The sequence below is a fragment of the Trichechus manatus genome, unplaced genomic scaffold (assembly GCF_000243295.1).
Source record: "Trichechus manatus latirostris isolate Lorelei unplaced genomic scaffold, TriManLat1.0 scaffold00091, whole genome shotgun sequence".
NCBI lineage: Eukaryota > Metazoa > Chordata > Mammalia > Sirenia > Trichechidae > Trichechus > Trichechus manatus.
In genome coordinates this window covers 5,134,927-5,162,621 of record NW_004444027.1, presented here as the reverse complement: position 1 = coordinate 5,162,621, position 27,695 = coordinate 5,134,927, and the positions used below count along the sequence as shown (strand labels likewise).

Sequence of the window (27,695 nt, the reverse complement as noted above, 5' to 3'; positions counted from 1 at the left end):
TGCGTCCCTCTCACCCCTGCCAGCTCCAAGCCCATGGCGCCCTGCGCTCCCTGGCTCCTTTCCCGCCCTGGAGCGAACTCGGGCTCTCTCGAAGACTGTTCCAGAGCCAGGCCTGGAAAAACAGCAGGAAGAAACTTTGGCTTGGTTTGCGGTTCAGTGAAAAAAAGCAAACATTCAAGTTTGGTTTGGGGCTTCAGCCGCCGGTTCCGATTTTTTGGGGGGAGGGTGGGGTCATAATTCGTCAAGTTCAAGCGCGCATGTGCCTGAAGAGTCGCTCTGGCACTTATTGAGCACCCTCTGTCTACGAGCGGCGGGGGTGTGTATCCGGTAGGTAGGGCGCGGGTGCGCGTGGCCGGCGAGAGGCGCGCAGACCGCGTGCGCGCGCGGAGCCTGTGGCTGGTGGGAGAGGGGCCCAGGACAGGCGGCGGGGGGTGTGTCCCTAAGTCTCACTCGCTCGCGCGCTCCTCCGCTCCCTTCCCGGGCGGGAATCCGGGCCGGGTTGTGGCTGCGGCCGTGTACGTGAGCTCAGTGTCCCGGAGAGGGGGGGCTGGCCGGCCAGGTGGGCGCGAACCGACCCTGGGCGGGCGGTGGAAGCTGAGCGGGACCGCAGGCAGCGCCGGGTGGGCAGGCAGGGGCCGCCAGAGTTGCAGCCCCGAGCCAAGCGGAGGCGACCGCGCAGGAGCTGCCTGGCCCGCGCTGCTGCTCGCGGCGAGGCGAGGTGAGCTGCGCGGGGACTCGCGGCGCTGCAGCCCGGGTACGCGGGCGGCCGGGGAACTTCCCACGCTCTGCACACCCGCGGGGTCCAAGCCCGCGGCCTGGGGGCCTGGGGAGGCCAGTGCCGCCAGGAGAGTGGCGGTGCCTGCGCTGGGTGGGAGGGTGGGGGTGGGGGTTAGGTGGGGGGTGCCTGCCCGCTCTCTCGTGCGCCGCCTTGTTTATCTCGCCGGCCGCCGGCGCTTGCATCGAATCCCTTCTCCCCAACTTTGAGCGGTTGTCCAGAGTCGCGTCACCGATGGAGACTGACCGGGTTAACGTGCCCCTTTCCCGACCCTTTCCGGCTGTGCTGCCAGCTCAGCCCTCCCGGCTCCCCGCGAATTCCTGCCCACTCCACCGAGCTAGCGAGAGCCGGATTTCGGGACAGGCGGCGCAACACACCCAACACCTCAGGGGCTGCTCCCAACCTTCTCTCTCCCTTTCTGCCCACCCCCTCCGTCCCGCGCGGTTTCATCCTGCCTTTCCTCGCCTCTCCCAGGCTCCTTGCCCTTCCTGGCGGTGGCACTGCAGTGAGTGTGGGCATATGTGTAAGGGCCTGGATAGGGAGTTTGTGATCTGTGAACAGTTTCAAAGGCAGCATTTTCTTCCAAGCCTTGCAGTTCAGGGCTCAGCGCCTTAGCTTAAGGATTGACTGAGAAATCTCAGGGAGCCCACCTGCAAAACGGCGGAGAGGTGCTGCTGCCGCCTTTTCAGGCAGCCGTGGCCAATTCCCAGAGGCTTTGGAGCACGTCCACTAGGCAGGCGTTCCCATGATGCCAGGACGCCAGGCCAGGTGCAGGGGTTACCTACAGGCTACCACTAATTTCTTTACATTGTTCTTTCTACAAAAATGTAAATGGTCCCCTTTGTCTCGAAGTAAGTGATCAACAGGTATTGAAGGCCTACTCCACGCTCTGCTAAGGTGTGAAAACAGAAGTTCTTGATCTCAAGGAAGTTGAAACGCAAGGAAACAGCAGTTAAGTTCAACTCCACAGGTATTTTTGAGGAGCTGCTGTGTTTTCAGCACTATGCCAGGCTCTCCGAGAGATGGTAAGAGGCACACAAGAAACTCAAGACTTCAGGAAGCCCACTGACTAGGTGGGAGTGATTTGAGAGCTCAAGTTCAAAACAGTGCGGTGGATGCCTAAATTGGTGTAAATGTTGAGGTGCTGGGGGAATATCAAAGAAATGGTTAGAGTTGGGGAAGGGACCTACAGTAGTCTGTTTTGAAATAAATTATGCATGTGGAGAATAGCTCACTGGTGGCGAGGAAGAAGTAACAGGTGGGAGAGGTCACAAAGGAATTACCAGAGGAGCAGATGTTCATATAGTTATCTCAGGATACAACAGATAGATCAGGTGATTCCCTCTTGGGTTTATAATCTCAAGAAGGAGCTGGAAAGACGTGAGCATGTGAAACAAATTAGACCTCAAGACAGAGCGTAGTTAACTGTCAAAACGCTCGTGTAGAAATAGGTGCTGTTGGAGTTGAGAGACAGAAGCTGTGGGCAGGAGTCGCCAGGACTGTATTCCCAGAGGACATTGTGACCCTTGAGATGGGCCATGAAGTGGGAATGAACATGTCTTTCCTAAGAGACGGGGATGACCTTGACCAGGCCAGGGAACGTTTCTTGTTTCTTGAACAGTAGGAGATAAAGATGGACAAGAACAATGGTAGAGATTGTGAAAGTCTTCAAAAGCCACGCTGGGGAATGGCACTTTACACTGTGTCTACTGGGGAGACGAAAAGTTTTTGAGCCAAGGAATGATGTGACAAAAAGAGTATTTGGAAAGGTTTTTAAAGTAATGTCAGAAGATGAATCAGTTAGTAGACTTTTACAGCTGTGGAGGGCTCAGGGCTTGGATAACTGGAAATAGAAAAGAGGGTGGGTTTTAGAAAAATTAATGTTGAAATAATCTGTTGACAGGGGCAGGGTGAACAAAAATGATGAATGGAAATTAATTCTGTGGAAGCTGATGACACACCAGGGCCTTGTAGCTGCTATGGTTGGTAACTGGAGAAATGGGAAATGTGTGTTTTGGACAGAAGTAATAGATACTCAGGTTGCAGAGAAGTTTTTTGGTTTGTCAAGGCATCCAAATGTCAGTGTCCTGTGAGCAACTGGGGCTATGAGACTGGTGGAAAACCAGGGTTGTATAATATTGGAAAGGCTGTGAAAGCCTTGAGAGGAAGACACTTCTAGGGTAAGTGGAACATGTTGTTAGTAACAGTAATAGGGAGGCAGCAGAGGATGCTATTGAGTGGGGTTGAGGGTCTGAATCAGAGGGCATCTCTTCTGTACTTCCATTCAAATTACATCTCCTGATCCTAAACTGAAGTTGGCAAAGCAATTTTGGGGAACTGGAGCACTGAAGATGGGGCCGCTCATTCTTATCATGAGAATGGGATTGGAGGTTGGAAGTAAGTGGAATGGGATTTGCTAAAGATATAAATTCTTGGGCTTTGAAATAAGTTGAATGGACTCTGCTGGTTTTAGCTCTCCTGTGAGATCTTCAGGCTAGTTCTGGTGCTCCACTCACACGGGAAAGCATCAAGATGATCTAAGGAGTCGGAGGAAATTTTGGGCCTAGGGAATACTGTCTTTCTTAAAGCCAGGTCTGTTCTGACCTCTACTGCTCGTCTATTCCCTGGAATCCTGTGAACAGCAGGCAGAGGGGAGCTGGTGGTATTCTTCCTGAGCTCTGAATTCTGCTTTATTTTTGCAAGAATGATTTAGGATGACTTGCTGAACAAATTCCCCAAGCCTCAACTTGCAACATCTGAGAGCTGGTGAATTTGAAGGATGTTGCAAAAAGTTGCAGAATGGACTGGGAATGTAATTGTGGTTACTTAGCCTCTTTGTTTCTCTGAGATGCACAGATCATTGAACTAACAGATGAGGCAGCCGGGAGTGGGGGAGGTGGTGGGGGGATAAATCAGGTATTTTTTTTCTTTATAGGGAATAGCTGCCTGTCAAAACAATTGCATGGAGCAGTGATTGAACTAAATAACTCATTGTGGAGCAGTGTTTTCTACACTGTTTTGACCATGATGTACATTAAGAAATAAAGTTTACATCATGACTTAGTACACACAGTCATGTATTTAAAAATCCAATTTAAATTCATGAAGTACTACTACTTCCCTTTACTTGGTGCGCGGTGCTCTGATAATTTTATTTTTTATCCTATTAATTTTCATTTAAAAAATACTTATCATGCCCCACTAAATTGATTTAATCACTCTACTGGCTCATAATCTGTATCACATTTGACAAGTATTTATTAAGCTGTTTGTGTGTAGAACTACTCTTACTTGTGCTGGAGGTGGGAAAAAGGATGACGAAGTGATTGAGAATTTACAGTCGAGTTGGTGAGATAAGATATATCTGTGATTAATGAGAAAGACAAGATGATGAAATGACAAAATGAAAAATAAGTACATTTAGGGCTCAGAGAAGGGAATGAGCAACCTGTGCTGGAATAGCTTGGAAAAACTTTTTGAAATAGGGAAGGAAGCCTGAGGTGAACTGCTTGTGGTTTCTCATGGTGTTGCACAGGCAGGAGATGTAGCATGAGTAAAGACGGAGTTAGGGATGTGCACAGTGTGCTTGTGTAAGAGTGAAGAACAGAGGATTCGTGTTAGGGAATAGGGAGAAATCAGGTTGTAAAGGTAGACTACAGTCAAACTAGTGTAAACATTACAAGCAGGTGCCCCATAAAATGTTTTAAACCTACAGATGTGTTATCATTTGGACTACATGAAGGTTTTAAAAAATTGGGAAGATTCTAGAAAACCTCTGGATTTGGGGCTGTCTTAAAGAATCAGATCTGGAAGCGCCCTAGAGCTGAGTGGTGGCTGCCCCCTGTGGATGGGAGACAGGTGGGATGTTGTCTAATTGTATAGTTCCAGCACTCCCTGTTGCCTCTGTCCGGTTGCTTTACACTCCTTGCCTAGTCCTGTAGGCATTTGGGTTTGTGACCTGTTTTCAAGAGGCTAGAATGCCAGTCTAGGGAATTTGAGATCTCTGTCATTGGCTCTGGGTGGCCACTGGAGGATCCAGGTTAGGAGTGTGACATTATGGTATCTGAGATATTTGTGTGCAATGGATTTGTTTTAGGTAAGTCAACAGCATTTGATGAGGAGCTGCTGACTGAATCTTGAAGTATTTTTATGATGATTGTAATGGCACTAATTAGAGAGGGCTTTTACCTGTATTCTCTATAATGAGGCAAATTTCTGGTAACCCCCATGTCTGTCAAACCTTTCCCTTTTTCACTTTTGGCTGGCACAGTGAGATGGTGGCTCCTGGCACATATCCTCTGAGTATGATGTCTGGGTAATAACTTGGTGAGATTTGAGTCATGGCTGCCAAATTCCATATGACATTAGATTTTCAGGAGCTTTGGTTCTGTGAGCCAATAATAAAGGGAGAACAAGAGGAGGGACTGTGTCATTTCTTCTCTTATTTCCTTACCCCGAGGATGACCCCAGGGGATAGGGCTCCAGGATCAGGAGATTCATAATGACCACAAAATAACTGGATCAAGCCCAGGTATTCATCCAAATGACTCTCAGACTCTCAAATGACTGTCTTGATTTTTGGACCAGGGAGTCCCTGGGTGGTGCAAATGGTTCAGCGCTCAATTAACTAACCAAAAGGTTGGTGGTTTGAACTTGACGCAGAGGCACCTCAGAAGAAAGACCCGGTGATCTGCTTCTGAAAGGTGACAGCCTTGAAAACCCTATGGAGGGAGCACAGTTCTACTCTGACACACATGGGGTCGCCATGAGTCAGAATTGCCGTGAGTCAACTGGTTTTGGTTTTGGTTTAAAGTGAATAAGTTCACATCTCTCAGGGCTAGAGACAGTCTGGTTTAACCTGGAGAGTCCATAACGACCCATGATGCAGAGCTCTTCCCAGGTGTACTCAGGTGAGGGGGACTGAACTGTAGTCACCCACCTTTTTACAGGTTGGGCAAAAATCACTTATTGCTTTTGTAGCATTAAAAAAGTTGAAATGCTTTTTGCTTAAAAATGTATGGCAGTAGGGTCAAGGATAACTGTTTTACATGATTGTTAGGTTACTAAATCAGGGGAATGGTGCAGCATCTGTGGTGCACTTTGGCTTTAGTGAAGTGTTAATATATTGTTTCTTAAGATATGATGGTGCATATTATACATAAATGATCAAATGTGGGCTGGATGACGTTGTCATTAATTTAACAATCATATGTAAAAATGGTTAATTATTGGCACTGAGTCAGCCTGAAAGGAGGTCTGAAAATGAGTGCTATAGGTTTCTGTTTTTGGCCTTGACCTATTCAACATTTTTCCAGTGTTGTGGATGAAAATATAGAAGGTATGTTTATCAGATTTGTTGATGGCACAGAGTTGGGAGGGATTGATTATTTAGAAGATAAATCAAGGCTCAAAGTTGTCTACAGTGAAGGGCCTGAATTAAGGAAGAAAAAAAAGTTCAGTAAGGATAAATATTAAGTCTGGATTTAGTTTTTAAAATTTGGACTGTAATACACTGAGATGTTCATACATTGTGATAAGATAACTGCACTTTTGGGGATATAGTTGAGACCATATCCAACATGTAGACAATGTTTTATGCACAGAGAGACTATTTAGAGTTTTTCACTACAGTAATAAATTAGAAACAATCTAAATATCCAGTGGTGTGGGCTGAAGGTAATAGATAAGTGAATTCTGATAAATGTGTCTTTACAATACAATGTTACGAAGCCATTAAAAATGATGTTTAGGAAAAAAAAAAAAAATAGGACTAATGAGGCACAGCAGTCCAGAGACAAGGTCTAGAAGGCAGAAGGAAACAGGAAAGCTTGTGAAAAGGAACCCAAGGTTGAGTAAGGACAGTGTTGATGTGTAGTGAGGTTGTTAACCACTGTCATAGGAAAACATGTGTACTGACTGTTTAACGAAAAACTTTTCTTCTGTAAACCTTCATCAAAAGTGAGAATAGCAGCTCAATTGGAAGAGAGCATGGTCGATGTCACTGAACTCTGCATGTAGAAATTTTTGAAATGGTGTATCTTTGACTGTATATTTTCACCAAAAAAAAAAAAAAAACCAAGGTTGAGAAGGGAGAGAGTTGACATGTCGTGGGGTTGTTAACCAATGTCATAAAACAATATATGTACTGACTGTTTAATGAGAAACTATTTGGTCTGTAAACCTTCACCTGAAGTACAATAAAATAAATAAATAAAGAGAAAAAAAATGATGTTTAGGAATAGCTTTAAAATTACACGGAAAAATATTTCTGCTATAAGTTAAGGTGCATCTACAGTGTGATTTCAAATGTGAAAAAACAATGCGCATAGAAAATGACTGGAGGGGAATATACTAATGCTAATACCAAAATGCTAATACTGGTTGTTTCTAGATCGGTTGACTTGAGTGACTCTTTTTAAAAATGTTTTTATTATTTGTATTTTCTTTAATGTGTATGTTTTCAGTGGGAAAAACCCTTAAAACATTTTATATTTCAAGGATAGGATGAGGGAAAACTAGGTGGTTCATTCAATAATTAATCTCGAGCACCTACCTGCTCTGTGTCAAGCACTGGATTTAGGCACTAGGGTCAGAAAAATAAAATTCAGTCCCTGACCTGAACTTGTTCAAATCTAAAGAGGGAGGCTAACAGGTAAACAGATAAGCACAGTATAGCCCTGGCGGTGCTCCAGGCACACTGAGGAGGAACAGGTCATGTGGAAAAAAGTCTTGGGATTGTGCCATCGTTCATGAGCCCTGAATGGGATGGGCATTTAAAAGAGCTAATCTAGTTTATAACTGGATTACAAATTCAATAATCCAGTCACAGATCTAGTCTTAATGGCCTCTACTGATCATGTGACATTTGAACCATGGGGAAGCCATGATTTAAAAGGGCCATGAACAAGCAAGACTTTATCCACAGGAAAGAGAGTAGGATGATGTAGGATTAGAAATGATGGGAGTATACTCGTGGGGTGGATAACACAAGAATCTCTTCCAATTCTTAGGGTCAATTATTATGTGATTTGCTATAACTCAAAGATAATGTGGAATAGGGGATATAATACTAGTTGCATAATATTTGAGTTAACATCATCATGTAAGCTCTTTAAAAATTTTATAAATAGGTCCCAGAATTTTCTAGAGACCTTTCTGGTGTCATTTTGAAAGGATAAAGAGAACTGTTCTAACATAGTTCAGAACTCAGTTTGTGGCCTCAGAGCTGCTGAAAATTGAACTTTGTCCTTAGAAAAAGCAGAAAGGTGAGGGAGTGGGGAATGACAAATAATAATAAATAAAATAGATTGACCTGAAGAAGAATAATGTATTTACTGGCCAGTTCTACTTAGTATAATGAACAAATCAGGATGAGGTTCTTCAGTTGAATCCTTGATCTTCCACTTGGCTGTGGCTGCACTTGAACCTGGAAGTGCCCTTGAACATCCCCTTCTCTACTTCATTTCTCACACAGTGGATTTACATTGCTGGGAACTGTGTATAAATGCGATCGTGACACCAGGGATGGGACTGAGCCTTGTGATTGTTCTCAAGTTTTAGCTATAAAGAGAACAACAGGCAGCCGAATTTAAAGGAACTTTTGGGCAAGATTTTCCTGGAAAACAGATATTTAGTTTATATCAGACAATATGTTTGTGGTTTGAGTACTTAAAGTCCTAATTTTTGTGTTTTTTAAAATTAGCAGTTTACATGTGGAAAATTTGATTTAGTTTAATCTTTCCTAAATTTGATTTGAATATATGGTTTATTTAAAATCCACCTTGATTATTTAAAATTTTTTGATTCTTCTTACTGCTTTTTTGTTGTTATTATTATTTTTTGTTGTGGTTATGCGTTCAGCTGTTAACTGAAAGGTTGGCAATTCGAACCCACCAGCCACTCTGGGAGAAAGATGTGGCAGTCTGCTTCCATGAGGATTTACAGCCTTGGAAACCCTATGGGGGCAGTTCTACTCTATTCTGTAGGGTCGCTATGAGTCGGGATCAATTCGACAGCAATGGGTTTGGTTTTTTTTTGTTTTGTTTTGTTTACTAGGGCTGAATCACATAGCAAAGGTTTCTTAGACAGCTCTGAATAGGGGCTGCTTTATCTCATCTTTGGAGAATATCACAAGATGATTTCTGTCTCCATGTGATTCATGTTCGCATTTTTGCATTTGAAAAATCAGCATTTGGCAGAAAGTGCTCTCCCTTTGCATGGAGTAGACTAGTTTTGGGTGCATCAGCCTAAGGACTGATGGTTTTAGACGTGTGTAAAAAGTATAGGCAAAACTTGGTTATTTAGAACTAAAGTTAAAAATCCTTGTGACCTTGTTGATGATGGGTCTGTGTGTCATTTGTGCTTGGCATGATGTCTGGCTCATGGACTGTGCTTATTGAATTGCCAGGAATCAGTTCACTGGGCCACATATAGCAGGTACTGGGAAAAGTTAGACTGCCATATACTTTTTGTTTGTTTTTTAAAGCAAAATACAGCAAGAAATAACAGTTCAGTCTTTTTTTGTCCTTTGAGTGTTGGGAAGCCATAAAACTTTTGGTAAAAACAACCACAACTAGTAGATATTTTTCAGAGTGCCGGAGGAGTGAAAAACTCCCTCGCTTTTTTCTTTTTCTGCTGAAAATGAATTGCTCTTGATGTGCCATTCTTAAATTCATGTGTTCTCTATCCATTTTAATCTCGTTACCTGTTTTTATGGTGACTGTCGCCATGGTACTTTTGCTCTTTACATAGCACAACAGAGATTTCAGATGTCTGATAGGACAGCTCAAAGTTCTGCTGCAGTGGAAGAAAAACTGTGTTTCAGTATTTTTTTTTTTAAATTGAGGTTTAATTTGCATACGGTAAAATACTCAGATCTTAAGTGTGCAGTTTAATCAGTCTTGATGAGTGTGTATCAAGACAGAACATTTCCATCACTCCCCCTAGAAAGTTCCCTCCTACCCTTCTCTAGATAATCCCCTAGCCAGAAATATCACAGATCTGATCTCTATCACCATAGGTTAGTTTTGTTTAGTAGGTTCTTAATATTTTAATTTTGTTAGTGATAGGACTTTATATGGAATGCTTTGATGGTGTCGGGTTGTGTGGGTATGTGTTTAAAAATCAGTATCCTATATAGTTAGGAGGCCCCATTAAGTAAATATTAGTATTCTTGAGCTCCTCTTGAGCTTAGATTCTTCCTTCTCATTAGCCTAAGCGATCCAGATTTATGTTAGGAATCCTGATCCCCAGACTGAAGAGTCGGAGGCACAGACAGCTAGACATGATGTGGGATAAGTGTGATTGAGCAAGTGCTGCCATTAGTGGGGGTGTGTGTGTGTTTTAGTTTGTTCCGTTGGAGAGCAGGAATGCTCAGTTAGAAGATCTGGAATTTCTCCTAGGACATCCCTTTAGATTACCCAGAAGCCCCTTTGACATACTTTCTCTCTTTTCCTGCCTCTTTCTTGAACTAGCATATGAATTTAACAATCTACAGAGTTACAGAGTTGGGCCTGTAATGTTGAAACAAGATCTGTGTTGCAAAGCCCATGGCTGACTGAGCTCTCAGCCTCCTGGGAAGTGTGTGTCAGATTGCCACCCCGTATTTGGATAGAAATTGCTCCCAAACACTTTAGTGAAATGTATTGAAAAGGGTCACTTTCTTCCTTCTTAAAAATTAAACCATTTAACAAAAATTTCATCACCTAAGTAATATATGAACACATTCTCTATAGAAAAAAATGCAAACTTTTCTGAGCAAACAGAAATCTTTCTTGATGGCCACTCCTAATCCCTGTCCTTCCCCAGAGGTTAACCACTGTTAGGGATTTGTTGGTATTCTTCAAATGCTTTATTTACCTACATTTATATGTATAGAACTTAAAAAAAATTAAGTGCCGATTGTACTACATATATTGTTATATTGCTCTCCCCTCTCCCCACTCAACAGTGAATCTCAGTGATCATTCATGTCACGACTTACAGGTCTTCTTGATTTTGTTTAACTCCTGTGTAATCTTCTGCATAATGAGGAGCACAACAGTTATTTAGCCTTTCACCAATTGATGAAGATTTAGGTTATTTTGCTATGAGTCAGAATCAACTTGACAGCAGTGGGTTTTTGGGTTTGGGTTACTGTTACAAATACTGCTACAATAAACATCACTGTGCGTTTACAACACGTGTAAGTGTTCTTCTAGAGTAGATACTGAGAAAGTGGGATTGATGGATAATTGTTGTTAGCTGCCATAGAGTTGGCACCCTCCTCATGGTAACCCCATGCATACTGGGATCAGACCATTGTGATCCATAGGGTTTTAATTGGCTGATTTTTTGGAAGTAGATTGCCAGACCTTTTCTTCCTCATTTTTCTTAGTCTGGAAGCTCCACTGAAACCTATTCAGCATCATAGCAACATGCAAACCTCCACTGATAGATGCGTGGTAGCTGCATATAAGGTGCATTGACTGGGAATCGAACTCGGTACTTTGATTTTTAATTTTAATAATGATACATTATAGGGTCAGTTCTTAGCATAGACTTAGTGTAGGCCAGGGGATATTTGAAGCGTGCTCAGACATTAAGCAGTTATTTTAAGACTAGGGCAGGATTTAGGGTATCCTAGGTGTATGTTTACCCATCTTCACATGTTAGTGCTGGTTGAGCTAGAAGAGTTGGTGTTGTGGAAGGGCTCTTCTGAGCCCTGTAGTTACTTCTCTCTGAGTAGTTAACTTGTCTCTGGTGTCCCCCTGCCCTCCTGCCACTTCTGCAGAGGGCTTTAACTGGTATGTTGGTAGTGGTATATGGAGGAGGAGAATTGCAGGAGGAATAAGCAGCATTATTGTGGACTCTGGATGGTAAAGTCTAAACCCAGTTCATTCTCTACCTAGAGACCTCTGATTCTTCTTTGTGCCATCTTTAGTACAAAGTGTGGCTTAAGCATTTAAGCCAAGGATGAGGCATTTGGGAGCACTTTTGTTTTCCTTAAAAAAAAATAAACTAGAATACTGCAGTGTTTCTTTTGTTAACAGTTTTATTTTAATTAGAGAAGAGTAGTGTGTGCCTCTCTGTATTTACACACTTCTTGCCATCATCTCTAGACCTCTGAAAAACTAGAAGATGTGAAAATTAATCATATCAGGGCACACCCATGCCAGCGTGGCAAGGGAGGACTTGGTTGTCCCCTGCTTGAAGATTCCTAAGCAGATGTTAATGAGAACATTTCTGGTTCCCACCCCAGAAGAACCCTACTCTCGAATTCATACAGTTGTCCAAACCCCATAGTGCGTTTATGTTGCCATTTTTTGGGGGTTCAGAGGCTTCTCCTCCTGTCTCCTGCTGGTGTTAGCAGGAACTTCCTTTTCTGCCATTTCACGATTTGGTGACTGAGTCCCTATCCACCTTATCTCCCCCATTTATTACTTGGTAGATTCAGGGCCTCCTGGCCTTGACCTTTCTGACCTGAAGAGCACTGTCCTCTTAGCTTGCCCTCCCCATTGCACAGCTCATTTAGGTTGACTGTTCTCTAGTTTCACAAATCATCTTTCTTGATGGGCTGCAGCCAGTGTTCCCAGTATAGATGGTTTCCTAATTTTATGGTGAGTGGGGTGGGCAGAGGAGTCTCTGGGTGGCACAAATGGTTAAGCACTCGACTAGTAACTGAAAGGTTGGTGGTTAAAATCCACCCAAAGGTGCCTGGACAGACAGGCCTGACAATCTGCTTCTGAAACGTCACAGCCTTGAAAACCCTGTGGAATAGTTCTGCTCTGCACACATGGGATTGCCATGTGTCAGCATTGACTAGATGGCAGCTGGTTTGGTTTTTTGATTTTTGGAGCGAGCAGTTTGTTTTTTGTACTTTTTTTTGTACTTTTGTAATGATGATGGACAAAACTTTTTTGGCTTTGTGACTATAGTAGGATGACATTCTGCTGTACAGTGACTTAGAGGTCCCTTTATTGGGCTGTGACTGTTACCCCAGGACTCTTGAATTTTTTTTTCCTCCCTTGAATGTATTATATTGCCCTTGATGATGTTAAAATATATTGGCTATTTTTTCCCCTACTTGCACAAACTCTGCCCTGTAATCTTCCCACAGATTTACCTCTTCACTGCCCAGAAGTTGGTGTCTTTTTTTAATTGTACTTTAGATGAAGGTTTACAGAACAAACTAGCTTCTCGTTGTGATCCATTAGTCCTTTGGACTACTCTTCCCCCTCGTGTCTTTAGTTTTCTTCATTTTCCCTTGCTCCTAAAAAGGTGAGACCAGTGGCGTATCTTACATGGCCGCTCACAGGCTGTTAAGACCCCAGACACTACTCACCAAAGTAGAGTGTAGAACATTTTCTAAACTATGTTATGCCAGTTGAGCTAGATGTTTTCTGAGATCATGGTCTCCACAGCCCTCAGCCCAGTAATTTGGTCCCTAAGGGAGTTTGGATTTATCCATGGAGCTTCCATGACCTTACCCTGAACAAGTTGTGCTGGCTTCCCCAGTATTGTGTACTGTCTTACCCTTCACCAAAGTGACCACTTATCTATTGTCTATTTAGTGTTCTTATACCTCCACCCCTCCCTTCCTTCATAACCATCAAAGATTGTTTCTTTTTGTATGTAAACCTTTTCATGAGTTTTTATAGTTGTGATCTCATACAGTATTTGCCCTTTTGTGATTGACTTATTTCATTCAGCATAATGCCCTCCAGATTCATCCATGTTGTGAGATGCTTCGCAGATTCATCGTTGTTCTTTATCATTGCATAGTATTCCATTGTGTGTAGGTACCGTAGTTTGTTTATCCATTCATCTGTTGATGGGCATCTAGGTTGTTTCCATCATTTTGCTATTGTGAACAACGCTGCCATGAACATAGGTGTGCATATGTTTATTTGTGTGATGACTCTTATTTCTCTAGGATATGTTCCTAGGAGTGGGATTGCTGGATCGTATGGTATTTCTATTTCTAGCTTTCTAAGGAAGCGCCATATCATTTTCCAAAACAGTTGTGTCATTTTACGTTCCCACCAGCAGTGCAGAAGAGTTCCAGTCTCTTAATGGTTTGAGACTGGAGGGACCCTGGAAGATGTGGCCCCCGGGCTCTCTGTTAACCCAAAACTAAAACCATTCCCGGGGCCAACTCTTGAGACAAAGATTAGACTATGGGACAGAAAATGATACTCGTGAACAGTGTGGTTCTTAGCTCAAGTAGATACATGAGATTAAATGAGCAGCTCTCATCTGGAGGTGAGATGAGAAGGCAGAGGGTCAGGAGCTGGTTGAATGGACACGGGAAATCCGGGGTGGAAAGGAGGAGTGTGCTGTCACAGTATAGGGAGAGCAAGTAGGGTCACAAAACAATGTATGTAAAAATTTTTGTATGAGAGACTAACTTGAATTGTAAACTTTCACTTAAAGCACAACAATTAAAAAAAAAAAAGTAAAAACAAAAATTCTTTTTTGCTAAAAAATACTAACCATCAAAAAAGAAAAAAGAGTTCCAGTCTCCCCACAGCCTCTCCAACATTTGTTATTTTCTGTTTTTTTGATTTCGTGCTAGTAATGCCAGGTGAGATGGTATGTCAGTGTGGTTTTTATTTGCATTTCTCTAATGGCTAGTGATGGTGAGCATTTCCTCACGTGTCTGTTAGCCGCTTGAGTGTCTTCTTTGATAAAGTGACTGTTCATTTCCTTTGCCCATTTTTTAATTGGATTATTTGTCTTTTTGTTGTAGAGGTGTTGGATTTTCCTGTAGATTTTAGAGATTAGACCTTTGTCTGATTTGTAATGGCCAAAAATTTTTTTCCCACTCTTTAGGTTCTCTTTTTACTCGTTTGGTCAAGTCTTTTGATGAGCATAAGTGTCTAATTTTTAGAAGATCCTAATTATCTAGCTTATCTTCTGGTGTTTGTATGTTGTTAGTTATGGTTTTATCCTGTTAATGCCATGTATTAGGGTCTCTAGCATTGAGTGTATTTTTTTCTTCTATGATCTTTATAGTTTTTGGTTTTATATTTAGGTCTTTGATCCATTTTGAATTCATTTTTGTATATTGTGTGAGGTATGGGTCCTGTTTCATTTTTTGGTAGGTGGACATCCAATTTTGCGAGCACCATTTGAAAAGACTGTCTTTTCCCCATTTGATGGACTTTGGGCCCTTGCCAAAGATCACGTGACCATAGGTAGATGGATTTACACCTGGGTTCTTGTTTCTGTTCCATTGGTCAATGTATCTGTCGTTGTACCAGTACCAGGTTGTGTTGACTACCATAGCTGTGTAGTAGCTTCTGAGGTCAAGTAGTGCAAGTCCTCCTACTTTATTCTTCTTCAATAATGCTTTACTTATCCGGGGCCTCTTCCCTTTCCATATAAAGTTAATGATTGTATTTTCCATCTCTTTAAAGAATGTTGCTGATATGTGGATTGGGATTGCATTGTATTTGTAGACTGTTTTGGGTAGAACTGACATTTTCACTATGTTGAGTCTACCTATCCATGAGCATGGTGTGTTTTTCTATTTGCATAGATCTGTTTTGGTTTCCTGCAGTGGTGTTTTGCAGTTTTCTTTGTATAGGTCTTTTACATCCCTGGTTAGATTTATTCCTAAGTATTTTATTTTTTTAGGGGCTATTATAAATGATATTGTTTTCTTGATTTCCTTTTTGTGGTTCTCTTTGTTGGTGTATAGGAATCCAACCAATTTTTGTATGTTTATCTTGTATCCTTCTACTCTGCTGAATCTATTAGTTCAGTGGTTTTCTCATGGAGTCTTCTGGGTTTTCTGTATATAGTATCATATCATCCACAAATAGGGACAGTTTAACTTCTTCATTACCAATTTGGAAGCCCTTTATTTCTTTTTCTTGCCTTATTACTCTAGCTAGGACTTCCAGCACGGTGTTAAATGGGAGTGGTGATAAAGGGCATCCTTGTCTTGTTCCTGTTCTCAAGGGAAATGTTTTCAGCTTCTCTCCATTAAGAATGATGTTGACTGTTGGTTTTGGATAGATGCCCTTTATTATGTTGAGGAATTTCCCTTCTAATACTTATTTTATTGAGAGTTTTTATCAGGAATGTGTGTTGGACTTTGTTGAATGCCTTTTCTGCATCAATTGAGATGATCATGTGATTCTTTTCTTTAGGTGGTGGGTTACATTGATTGATTTTCTAATTTTGAACCATCCTTGCATACCTGGTATGAATCCTACTTGGTCGTGGTGTATTATTTTTTTGATTGATGCTGAATTCTATTGGCTAGAATTTTGTTGAGAACTTTTGCATCTATATTCGTGAGAGATACTGGTCTGTAATTTTCTTTTTTTGTGGCGTCTTTGCCTGGTTTTGGTATCAGGGTTATGCTGGCTTCTTAGAATGAATTTGGAAGTATCCCTTCCTTTTCCTTTTTTTGAAATAGTTTTTTGTAGTACTGGTGTAAGCTCTTCTCTGAATGTTTGGTAGAATTCTCCAAGGAAGCTATCTGTGCCAGGGTTTTTTTAGTTGGGAGTTTTTTTAATTACCGTTTCAGTCTGTTCTCTTGTTATGGGTCTGTTTATAGTTTCAGCATCATGTTATGGGTCTGTTTGTAGTTTCAGCATCAATTTGTGATAGTTTGGATAGGTAATGTATTTCTAGAAATTTGTCCATTTCCTCTAGATTTTCAAATTTGTTGGAGTATAGGTTTTCATAATACTCGGTTATGATCTTTTTTATTTCAGTTAGGTCTGTTGTAATGTCCCCCATTTCATTTCTTATTTGGGTTAGTTGAATCCTTTCCTGTTTTTCTTTCGTCAGTTTGGCCAGTGGTTTGTTGATTTTGTTGATCCTTTCAGATAACCAACTTTTGGTTTTGTTGATTCTTGCTATTGCTTTTCTATTCTCTATTTCATTTATTTCTCCTCTGATCTTTATTATTTCCTTTCTTCTGGTGGCTGTGGGCTTCTTTTGCTGTTCTCTTTCTGTTTGTTCGAGATGTGTAGTTAACGTTTTGATTTTGTCCCTTTCTTCTTTTTTGATGTGTGCATCTATTGCTATAAATTGACCTCTGAGCATGCCTTTGCTGTGTCCTGAAGGTTTTGGTATGATGTGTTTTCATTCTCATTTGATTCTAGGAATTTTTTTTTGATTCCATACTTGATTCCTTTTATTACCCAGTGGTTTTTAAGCAGGGTGTTATTTAGTTTCCATGTAATTGATTTTTTTCTTTGCTCTTCCTGTTGTTAATTTCTTCCTTGATGGCTGTTGTGATCAGAGAAGATACTTTGTATTATCTCAGTGTTTTGGATTTTGTTGAGGGTAGCTTTGTGGCCTAAGATGTGGTTTATTCTGGAGAACGTTCCCTGTGCATTGGAAAAGAATGTGTACTTTGCAGCTGTTGGGTGGAGTGTTTTATATATGTCTGTGAGTTCCTGTTGGCTGATTGTGGCCTTTAGGTCTTCTGTGTCTTTGTTGAGTTTCTTTCTAGATGTTCTGTCTTTTACCAAGAGTGGTGTGTTGAAGTCTCCTACTATTACAGTGGAACTGTCAATTTCGCTTTTCATTGCTGTTAAAGTTTGCTTTATGTATTTTGGAGCCCTGTCATTGGGTGCATAGATATTTATTATTGTTATGTCTTCATGCTGGATTGTCCCTTTAATCATTATATAGTGTTCTTCTTTGTCTTTTATGGTGGATTTTGATTTAAAGTCTGTTTTATCTGAGATTAGTATTGTCAGTCGTGCTCTTTTTTAGTGGCTGTTTGCTTGATATATTTTTTTCCATCCTTTGATTTTTAATAAATTTATGTCTTTGTTTCGAAGATGTGTCTCTTGTAGATAGCATGTTGATGGATCCTGTTTTTTTATCTATTCTGTCACTGTCTGTCTCTTTATGGATGCATTTAGGCCATTTATGTTCAGTGTAATTATTGATAGGTGTGAGTTTATTGTTGTAATTTTGTAGTGCTTTTTTTTTGTGGTGCTGGCGATTTCTTTGTTCCACTTACTCTCCTGTGCTGAATTCTTTTTGTTTGTGGATTTTTTTCATTTCTTTCATTTTTGTAGAATTTGTTTTTACTGAGACTTTGCTTTCTTCTTTAGTTTGATGAGTAGGTTTATTAACTCTCTTTGTGGTTACCTTGAAATTTACCCTTATCTTCCTAAGTTTGAACCAGTCTATTATTACTTGATATTGCCTTGCCTTCCTCTCCATTAGAAAGTTCTATACCTACACTGTTTATTCCCTCTTTGTTGTTCTGACATTGTTGTCATTTTCAGATTAACCTTTCTGGTTCTGTGTTGTAAATCTTTTGGTTTTGGATAGTCCTTGAAAGTTCATTTACTAGGTTGGTATCTGGCTGGTGCTGTGTTGTGTCCTAGATTCAGGCTGTCGTCTGATGTTGTTTGTTCTCAAACAAAAGGACTCCTTCTAATAATTCTTGTAAGGTTGGTTTGGTTTTTACATATTCCCTTAATTTCTGTTTATCTGGAAATGTCCTTATTTCACCATCATATTTGAATGAGAGTTTTGCGGGGTATATTATTCTTTGTTGGCAATTTTTTTCTTTCAAGGATTTATATATGTCATCCCATTGCCTTCTTGCCTGCATGGTTTCTGCTGAGTAATCAAAGCTTAGTCTTATTTTCTCCCCTGTGTATGTGACTTTTCATTTTTCTCAAGCTGCTCTCATTATTGCTTGTTTGTCTTTGGTTTTAGTAAGTGTGATTATGATATGCCTTTGTGATTTTCTTTTGGGTTCTATCCTATATGGGGTTCGTTCAGCTTCTTGGATGTTTAGCTTTTCATCCTTCATGATATTATGGAAGTTTTCTGTCAGCAATTCTTCAGTGATCCTCTCTGTTTACCGTTCACCTCCATTTCTGGAACTCCAGTCACTTGAAAATTTTTGCATTTGATTGTATCCCACATAATTCTCAGGGTTTCTTCATTTTTATTTATTCATTTTTTTTCTGATTTTTCCTCAGAGTTTGTATCCAAGTGCTTGTCTTCAGTTTCACTGACCTGTCTTCAGTTGTTTCAAACCTGTTTCTCAGCCCTTCTCTGACACTGTCCATTTCTGAAATCTTGTTGTATATCTTCTGGATTTCTAATTGTTGTTTTTATATGATTTTAGTTGTGAATTTATTTTTGCATTTTGTTCCTGTATTATTTTCCTGAATTCTTCCATTTTTTGGTTTGTATTTTCCATGAATTTGTCAATTTTTTCCTCATTTTTGTCTGCTTTTTGCTTTAGTTCTTGGATAGCTCTGAGTATTAGAGATTTGAATTCCCTATCAGGTAGTTCTAGTGCCTTTTTTTCTACTGGAAAGTCATCTGGTGTTTTATTTTGGACCCCTACTAGAACCATCCTGTCCTGTTTTTTTAATATGTTTTGATATTGTTTGCTGTCTTCGAGATATTCAGTAGTTATTTTCTTCATTTATTGAATGTAGATTTGTTTCATCCTGCATTTTTGTTTTATTTGGTTATATCTGAGCACATGGGCTATGTGTTCTTTTTTGTTTGCTTGTCTGTGAACCCCATACTTTTCACCTCCTTGTCCAATGGGCAGGGCCAGTGGCTCAGCTATGGTGCAGCAGGGCAGGTCCAGCTGAAGGGGAGGGGCTGGAATGGGTTGCTTGTGGCACGTACTGGGGCCGACTAGGAGAGCCGGTGGTCAGTGCAGGGCAGGTTCGAGGAGGTCGTGATTGTGCTTCTCAGGAGTGCATTGTTCAGCATATGGTACAGATAGGTGGAGGAAGGGAGGGGTGGTTGTAATGTGTGGAGCGTGGAGCTAGGTTGGGTATGAAAAAGAAGAGAGAGAGGAGAGAGAAACAGGAGCTTGATGTTGGAGTGGAGAGACAAGAAACGGAGAAATGAAGAAAAACAAAAAGAAAAATAAAATGCAATAAAAAAAAAGGGCTCCCAGGGATCCAACCAGCACGGCTGCACAGTCTGGGGAAGTGGCTCCTAAGCCTTGCAGTACAGCCTGCCTAGAAGGGGTGGACATGATACACAGCACCAGGTATTCAGGAGACTGGAAAAGAAGGTAAGTAGAAAGAAATGAGAAACCGAAAAATGAAAAAAGATAAAAAGGGAAAAAAGAAGGAGACAAACAAACAGAAAAAAAAAAAAAAAAAAGCCCTCAGGGATTCCACCAGCGTGGCCACATGGACTGGGGAAACAGACCAGGGAAGCAGTTCCCCAGCTGAAAATTACTCAAACTCCCTGAAGCAAAGATGGCACATGGAGTTAGGAGTTCAAGAGAAAGGAAGGGGAGGAGGTAAGAGGCAGGGAAGAAACCAAAAGAGGCTGAAAAAAGCAACACCAGCAACAAAGAAATGGCAGTGAAGAAGCCAGCCTGTGTGGGCAGGGCGAATCTGCGCAGCATGGAACCGGTGCCTCCTGTGCTGGGGTTACAGCTCTCTGGGAAGTGGTGGATTGACCCACCGGGAAGCAGTGAATCAGCCCCCCAGGAAGCCAGGAATCAGCCCTCTGTGAAGATGGGAATCGGCCCACCAGGTAGCCAGGAATTGGCCAGCCAGGAAGCAGCAAAGGTTGAGCAGGGGGAGACAGGGTGGGGGGTGGGAAAGTGTATCTCGCTGGTTACCAGGTGCTGTGTTTCCTGCTGGGAGCTCCGTGAATCTGCTTTCCTGTACTCCCTGTCCACTGATCTCTGGCAGGAGTCCAAGATGGTGGATCTGTGCTGCGTTAGCTGATAGGGGGCCTCTGCTCATAACTCCTCGCTCTTTGTTCTCTGTCAGTTTCTTATTCCATTCAGTGCTTGGTTGAGTTCTTTATCTCTTCATTTGATGCTTAGGGTTCCAGGATTGACATTTGTCTCTGTTTTGCTTAGTTTTTCAGGTCTTTGCTGTGGAGGGACGGCGTGGTGCTTCTGTCTATAGCGCCATGTTGGCTCAGGATCTCTTTTTTTTAAGCTAAAATTTATTGAGCATCTGTGCCAGGCATGGTGCTCAGTATGCAATGTTATGTCTTCCCAGTATTTCCTGGGTACCTCCTTCAGACCTGGGAAATTAGAATCTCTAAGAAGAGGAGCGTCGCCTCTTAAAAAGCAAGTCACTTTTTTTTTTCCCAATCTTGGTGAATGTGACATGTCCACTTGGAGTATCAATTAGGTCAAGGTGGTTGATAGTGTTGTTCAGATCTTGTGGGTCTTGACTGATACTTTGCCTTGTTCTACTCTCCAGCTTTTGGAGTCTCCAGAATTTGATAATTTGTCTAATTCTTCCTTTAGTTTTCCAGTTTTAAGCAAGGCACTTTTAAAAAAAGTGCATTGCCTCATTAAAGCGACAAATTGTCCCTTGGGATACGAGTTAATATTTTTCTCGTTTTAGAGGTGGGGAAACTGAGGCACATAGAAGCGAGGTGATTTGCCCAAGGTAACATAGTTGGAAAGTTACAGCTAATTTGCAACCCTGAGTGTGTGACTGTGTACTCTCTTTCAAATATTTGTAGAAGCATTAAATAAGAACAGTTGTAGCCGTGATCCTGGTGGAGCCCTATACTTTATACTTAGTTAACCAGAGAAATGCTGATTTTCCTTCCATGTCACAACCACCCCGCCACATTAACCTCTTGGTGACTCAAATTTTTAGTAGCAAGGAACTTTTAAGAGATCACCGAGTCCAGCCTCTTACTCAATGCACAATTTTACTGGCTGTATAGCAGTAGAGTATAGATTTTGGAATCAGACATATTCAAGCTCAAATCTTAGTTCTGTCACTTTCTAGCTCTGTTGTCTTGGGAAAATTACTCAACCTCCCTGAATCTCAGTTTCCTCATCTACAAAATAAGAAAGATAATGGTTCTTATCTCATGGAATTAGTGGGGGACTAAATGAAGTACAGTATATAAAATGCTTAGCAAGTGACTGGCACAAAGTTTTGGATAAATGATAGCTGTTGGAACATAAGTCTTTGAAAGGCTGCAGATTGCGTATAAGATTTCCTATTATTTTCTTGACTGTTTACTCTGTAACAGTCCTAATTAAGTAGTTAGATGTGATTTTATTCCTTGTGAACATCACACTACTGTTTCCTGAAAAAATTCTAGTCTTGTGGTCCCGAATTAAATACAGTCTATCTGCTGGGATGAGACTCACTGCGCGTCAGCCCCTTGGCTTGCCCTCTTTTGGGCCAGGCTGGGTCTCACCATTGCTGTGGCATGGCCCTTGGGTTTGCTTCCCAAGAGCCAATTTCATCCTTCGCTTCTCTCAGAACTCTCAAGGTGGGCCATCTGGTCTCTGTGATTTATCTACCCTCATTTATTTTGTCACTTTGGCTTAGAACTTCCTCATCAGTGAGCATTATTTGATTAATGCTTCCGCACTGCCCATTACAGTAAAAAACACCCAAGAGTGGACACCCCGATATCCTGAGCTAGGGCTGGGGTGGGCACTCATTTAGCTTATTCCCCCCTCTCCATTTTGTCTTTGAGCCTATTTTCAGCCCCACAGTTATTGGGGCATGAGACCACTTTCTTTAAAGAAACATGTTTAAGGTACTTCTTTAGTGGTTTGTGCCTTGGGCAAGCCCCCCTGCCCCACTTCGCTCATTTTTCTCTATGCATGTAAATTATCTTCCTTTATGGTGTCTTTATTCTCTTCACTTGGAATCCCTGGTGGTGTAAATGGTTAATGTGCTCACCTGCTAACCGAAAATTGGAGGTTCGAGTCCATCCAGGGATGCCTCAAGAAAGTCCTCGTGACCTACTTCTGGAAAATCAGCCATGGAAAACCCAACCCTGTGGAGCAGTTTTTCTCTGACACATATGGGGTTGCCAGGAGTTGGAGTCAACTCCACAACAGCTGGTGGAGATGAATTCTCTTCACTTAGACTGGCTTTTTTTGGGGGATGGGGGACATGTCTGTCTGAATATCCAGCCACTCAGCAGAATTTTAAAGATGCCAATGTTTTTGTCCTGTGGTGTCCCTTTTTTTGGGATCCTCTGGAGTTGATGCTGAAGAAACTCCTATGTTGATCTGAACTGTTATCAACTGGGCTGGATCCGGGATAACTGGAACCCACAGACTAAAGCTTCGGCTGCGTGGGGCAAGAGATTTGGAAAGATCTAAGCAGCAGGCATTGGAAGTAGTTCAAAGTGGCTGATCATGTACTGCCTCAGGGATGTTTGGCGGCAGGCATTGAACCACACTGGGCAGGGAACCAAGACTGAGATTTAGGCTTTGGGGGAGGAGAGCAGGATTGGGACCTGTTTGCTGAAAGTGAGGCAAGCAGGGGCCAGATCACCTGGGAAATGAATGGGCAGAGGCTGGTTGGTTATTGGCTTTGGGCTCTGGGGTCACAGCCTGTCTGAGTTCGTGTTGAACTCTCAGCCCTGAGCCCTGGCCTGGGTTGGGTACATTTTGGCCAGCAGGCCTTTAAGTGAAATAGGTTGAGGTTCCCTTCTTTTGCTGAAATCAGTTTTGTTGTGATTTCAGTTAGCAGCTCACTCATCGTCAACTTCTTGATTTCCATTAGCATTAGTACTTAGAGTTATTACTGGTTCTGGTAGAATATTTTTTTATAACCTTGGTTGTATATGCCGCCTGTTATGGATTGAATTGTGTCCCCCCAAAATATGTGTTGTAAATCTTAACCTCTATGCCTGTGGTTATCCCATTTGGGAATGGGTTGTCTTTGTTATATTAATGAGACAGGATTAGTGTAGGGTGTGTCTTAAATCAATCTCTTTTGAGACATAAGCAAGTGAGAGAAGCAGAGATGGCGGGAGACAGTTGTCAAACCACGTGAAGATTGTCTAGGAGCGGAAGCTCAGAAGAGACAAGGACCTTCCTCCAGAGCCAACAGAGGGAGCAAGTCTTCCACTAGAGCTGGCACACTGAATTCTGACTTCTAGTCCCCTAAACTGTGAGAAAATAAATTTCTCTTTGTTAAAGCCACCCATTTGTGGTATTTCTGTTATAGCAGCACTAGATAACTAAGATAACCGCCGTATAGTAGCTACTAAGCACTCGGAGTTGCTTATTGTGTTACTTAGCAGTCTAGCACTGGTTTGGAGCCCTGGTGCTCAACTGCTAACCAAAAGATTGCGGTTCGAACTACCAGCTACTCTGCAGGAGAAAAATGTGACAGTCTGCTTCTATAAAGATTATAGCCTTGGAAGCCCTATGGGACTATTCTCCTCTGTCCTATAGGTCGTTATGAGTTGGAATTGACTCGATGGCAATGGGAGCATTGGTCAAAAATAGGGGAATGGGGGAAGGAAACTCACATCTGTTGAGTACCTTCTAGATGCTGGACACTGTGCATGTTTTATCCTCATAACAACTCTGTGAAGTAGGTACCCATTTTTGCAGATAAGGTGGGGAAACTGAGGCTCTGAATGGTGGTTAATTGCCCAAGGTCGCACAGGTCAAACTGGCTGGCCTACGTGTCTCTGAGTGCAGAGCCTGCTGTTTCCCTAGAGAAGCTTCCTCTGCAATGTCAGATGTAGTCTACTCCTGGACATATTTGGTGTCCATCTTGATGTGTCAGTTTTAGTACTTACTTCAGTGGTATCCAGCTTCTCCCTCTTTCCTTCTCATCCCCAGCCACAGCACTCCTGAGGGATTAGAAGCATTCCCATTAGTATTACGAGTCCCCCATGACATGTAGGAGGGCATACCCCTTCCCTGGAGAACAGAGCAAAATTTCCCAAAATATGCTAGGGTGATTCTGAAACCATGCTTCTTGCGGGGGTGGGGGCTGCCCCCCATCCTAAAATAGAAAACAAGTATGTGCCCGAATTGTGCCCCTGGGTTGTGCAAATGGTTAATGCACTTGGCTGCTAACCAAAAGGTTGAAGGTTTGAGTTCACCTAGAATCCCGGAAGATGGGCCTGGTGATCTACTTCTGAAAAATCAGCCATTGAAAACCTATGGAGCACAGTTCTGCTCTGACACACATGGGATCACCATGAGTCAGAATTGACTCAATGGCAGCTGATACTGTTGTATATCAGAATAAAGGGAAAAGTTGGGTTAAAAGTTGATCCGCGACCACCTGATATCTCCTTTCTGACCAGACAGAGCTATTCCCATTGGCCTGTCAGCCATACTTGTTCTCTGACAGACAATGCTGGTATCTAGCTGTTGGTTCAGGTTTTATTTTTATTTTTTTATGTTACCAGCAACCAGAATGTTCTGTCATCCCTATAGTACATGTTTCTTATCTTATGACTTATAATTTCTAACATTACAGCTTATTTTCCATTACCTTGCATTTTGGGTGGATGGTTCCCAGATGAGATTTGGATTCCTGAAGGGTATTTTAGTGGCACCTTGATCCCTTTCCATACATGTTTATTATCTTTTCTGTCAGTTGATCAGTCTTGTCTGCGTATGCATTGTTTCTTATTTTTAATTTCGGCTTTCACACTCATGGCCGGGCCTCCAGATGGGGTAATGCCTTTCTTGGGGACCTGCAGCCCTCCGTGCCCTGATTACCCACCACAGGAGAGGGCTTCTGCCTTTTATCCCCCTCAAACCCGCCAGGCAAGCCAGTAGGTAGCTCTAAACCTCCCTACAAACCCCACTCCCTACAAACCCCACTGCCTGTTTATTTGGCATTATCAAGGAATGTGATAATTCATTTAAGTGACTCTTGAGCTCCAAACCAGTTTTCTAATTTAACCATTTCACTGCCTGGAGTAATTCTCCTTTATTTGGCATCTTCAAGAACTGTGATTATTTGTGAGTGAATGTTGAGTTCCAAATAGTTTTTATACTTTAACCACTTAAATGAAGGGCCTTAAGCTAACTGGCCCTTGACTTTTAGGATTTTTAGATTCTCATGTCTGTATTTTATATTTTCGTGGTGACTCTTCTGTTGTTAGGAGTTCCTGGGTTGCACAAGTGGTTAAGTGCTTAGCTGCTAACTGAAAGGTTGGAGGTTCAAATCCACCCTGAAGTGCCTCAGAAGAAAGACCTGGCTATCTATGTCTGAAGGATCACAACCATTGAAACCCCTATGGAGCACAGTTCTACTCTGACACACATAGGGTGGCCGTGAGTCTGAGTCAACTTGACAGAAACTCGTTTGGTTTTTTGGTTTTCTTTTGTTGTCAGTTTTTGCTCATCATTACTGAAGTGCCTCCAGTAGGTCCCTTCTTCCCAATGAAACTTAAACACTTTCTTCCTTACAGCATTGCGAGGACCAGATGAGATGTTGTTGTTGTTAGCTGCCATTGAGTCGGCCCTCTATACATGGTGACCCCAGGTGTTACAGAGTAGAACTGCTGCATGGAGTTTTCTTGGCTGTAATCTTTATGGAAGCAGATCACCAGGCCCTTTTTCCATGGAGCTGCTGGATGCAAACTGCTTGCACCACCAGGACCTAGGACCAGATGAGGCAACGTAAAGGCATCCGAGCTATGAACTAGAGAGTCCCTATCCTGCTGCTGGGTTTCCACTTGTGAGAAGAGAGACCTGAATTCAGGAGGGCCTAGGAAAGCTGCAAACTCCACAACTTGCTAGCTTTGTGATTTTGGGCACGTAAGTGAAGCTCTTGAAGATCCTCAGTTTTCTCAGCTATAAAATGGGGATGATATTCCCCCACTGTATTTTATTCAGTTGCTGCAAGGCTGGGAAAAAAGAAGCCCTCAAACGTGTTTATTAAAGTGAGTATAAACCCAGGTGGCTTTCAAGCATTCACTGGTGGTTTTATTTAATGTGCAGGTTTCTTATAAGCTTATTCTGAAAACTGCTATAAAGAACTGCTAGTTGTCTGGGGCTTGTTCTTCCGGGAATACTCAGTTCCCAGCCCCTTTCCTCCCGTTTCTGTTCTGAATAAAGTGCCAATTCAGCAATCATCTGTCTCCTTGCCTCCTCCTGTAACTCTCACAGTTTAAATCAGGTTTAACCACACACACACCTGCACGCACACACAGGCCCATGCATTCATGTACGCGCGCTCTGCAATGTGTGCTTAGCCCCCCATGCATGTGCAAAACAGCACCAGACAACCTCTTCACCTTATGTGGCACATTTGTAAGCAAATTTCACTTATAACTGCTTCTCTGTAGTATTCTCCCCATTTTCAGAACTGAGTTTTCTACCTGTTTCCTACCTGTTTTAGAACTAAGTTTCAAGCTATTTTTCTCCTCTTTATTTTGACCCTTCTGTGACACAAGCTGTTAAGAGCTCAGCTGTTAGCTGAAAGGATGGCTGTTCAAGTCTACCCAGAGGTGCCTCAGAAGGAAGACCTTGCAATCTACTTCTGAAAAATCAGCCATTGAAAACCCTGTGGGGATCAAATTGACAACAGCAGCTTGAAAGATTAGATAGGAGCCTTACTGGACAGTGAGTTTATGTTATTAAGAGAGGAACAACTCAGAAAAGGAGGGTAAGAATGATTGCACAACTCGAATGTAATCAGTGTCACTAAATGGTACATGTAGAAACTGTTGAATTGATGTATGTTTTGCTGTGTATATTCTCAACAACAACAACAAAATAAGTTAAAAAAAAGAAAATCCTGTGGAGTACCGTTCTACTCTGACACACATGGAGTTGCCATGAGACAAGGTCAATTTGATGGCAACTGGTTAGTTTGTTTTTGGTCTTCATTTTAAGACAGGTGGCAGGTATTATTTCTTATAACACATCAGTCTTGAATCTGAGTCTCTCCTCACCCCTGAGAATATCATCTCTTTAAAATCACAAATCTGCATGGGATAAGCAAGATAATGGTCTTTACCCTCCAAGGGCTTACAGTCTATGGGAAGTGGCAGTCCTCTTGGTTTGAGTTGAAATAGTTCTTGAACCCTAACTATTTTGTTTAATACAGAATGGTATATGCATTACAGAGTTATGGACAAAGGGCACTGGTGTTTCTGAAAGCAAATAGGGAGGTAAGTGTGAAGGAAAGGGGAAGTGTATTTGTTCCTAGATAGGACTGTGAACATACTTCTGTTCCATGCCGGTGTGCAA

At 42.0% G+C, this 27,695-nt stretch overlaps 1 long non-coding RNA gene across 1 annotated transcript in view; it reads left to right on the top strand.

Moving 5' to 3' along the window:
- Nucleotides 1-585: 585 nt before the first annotated feature.
- Nucleotides 586-27,695, top strand: part of LOC111821581 (uncharacterized) — a 30,439-nt gene continuing 3,329 nt past the window's right edge. The window contains exons 1-2 of the long non-coding RNA XR_002824951.1: nucleotides 586-718; nucleotides 25,910-26,383. This is a non-coding gene — a long non-coding RNA (uncharacterized LOC111821581). The remainder of the gene's footprint in view (nucleotides 719-25,909; nucleotides 26,384-27,695) is intronic.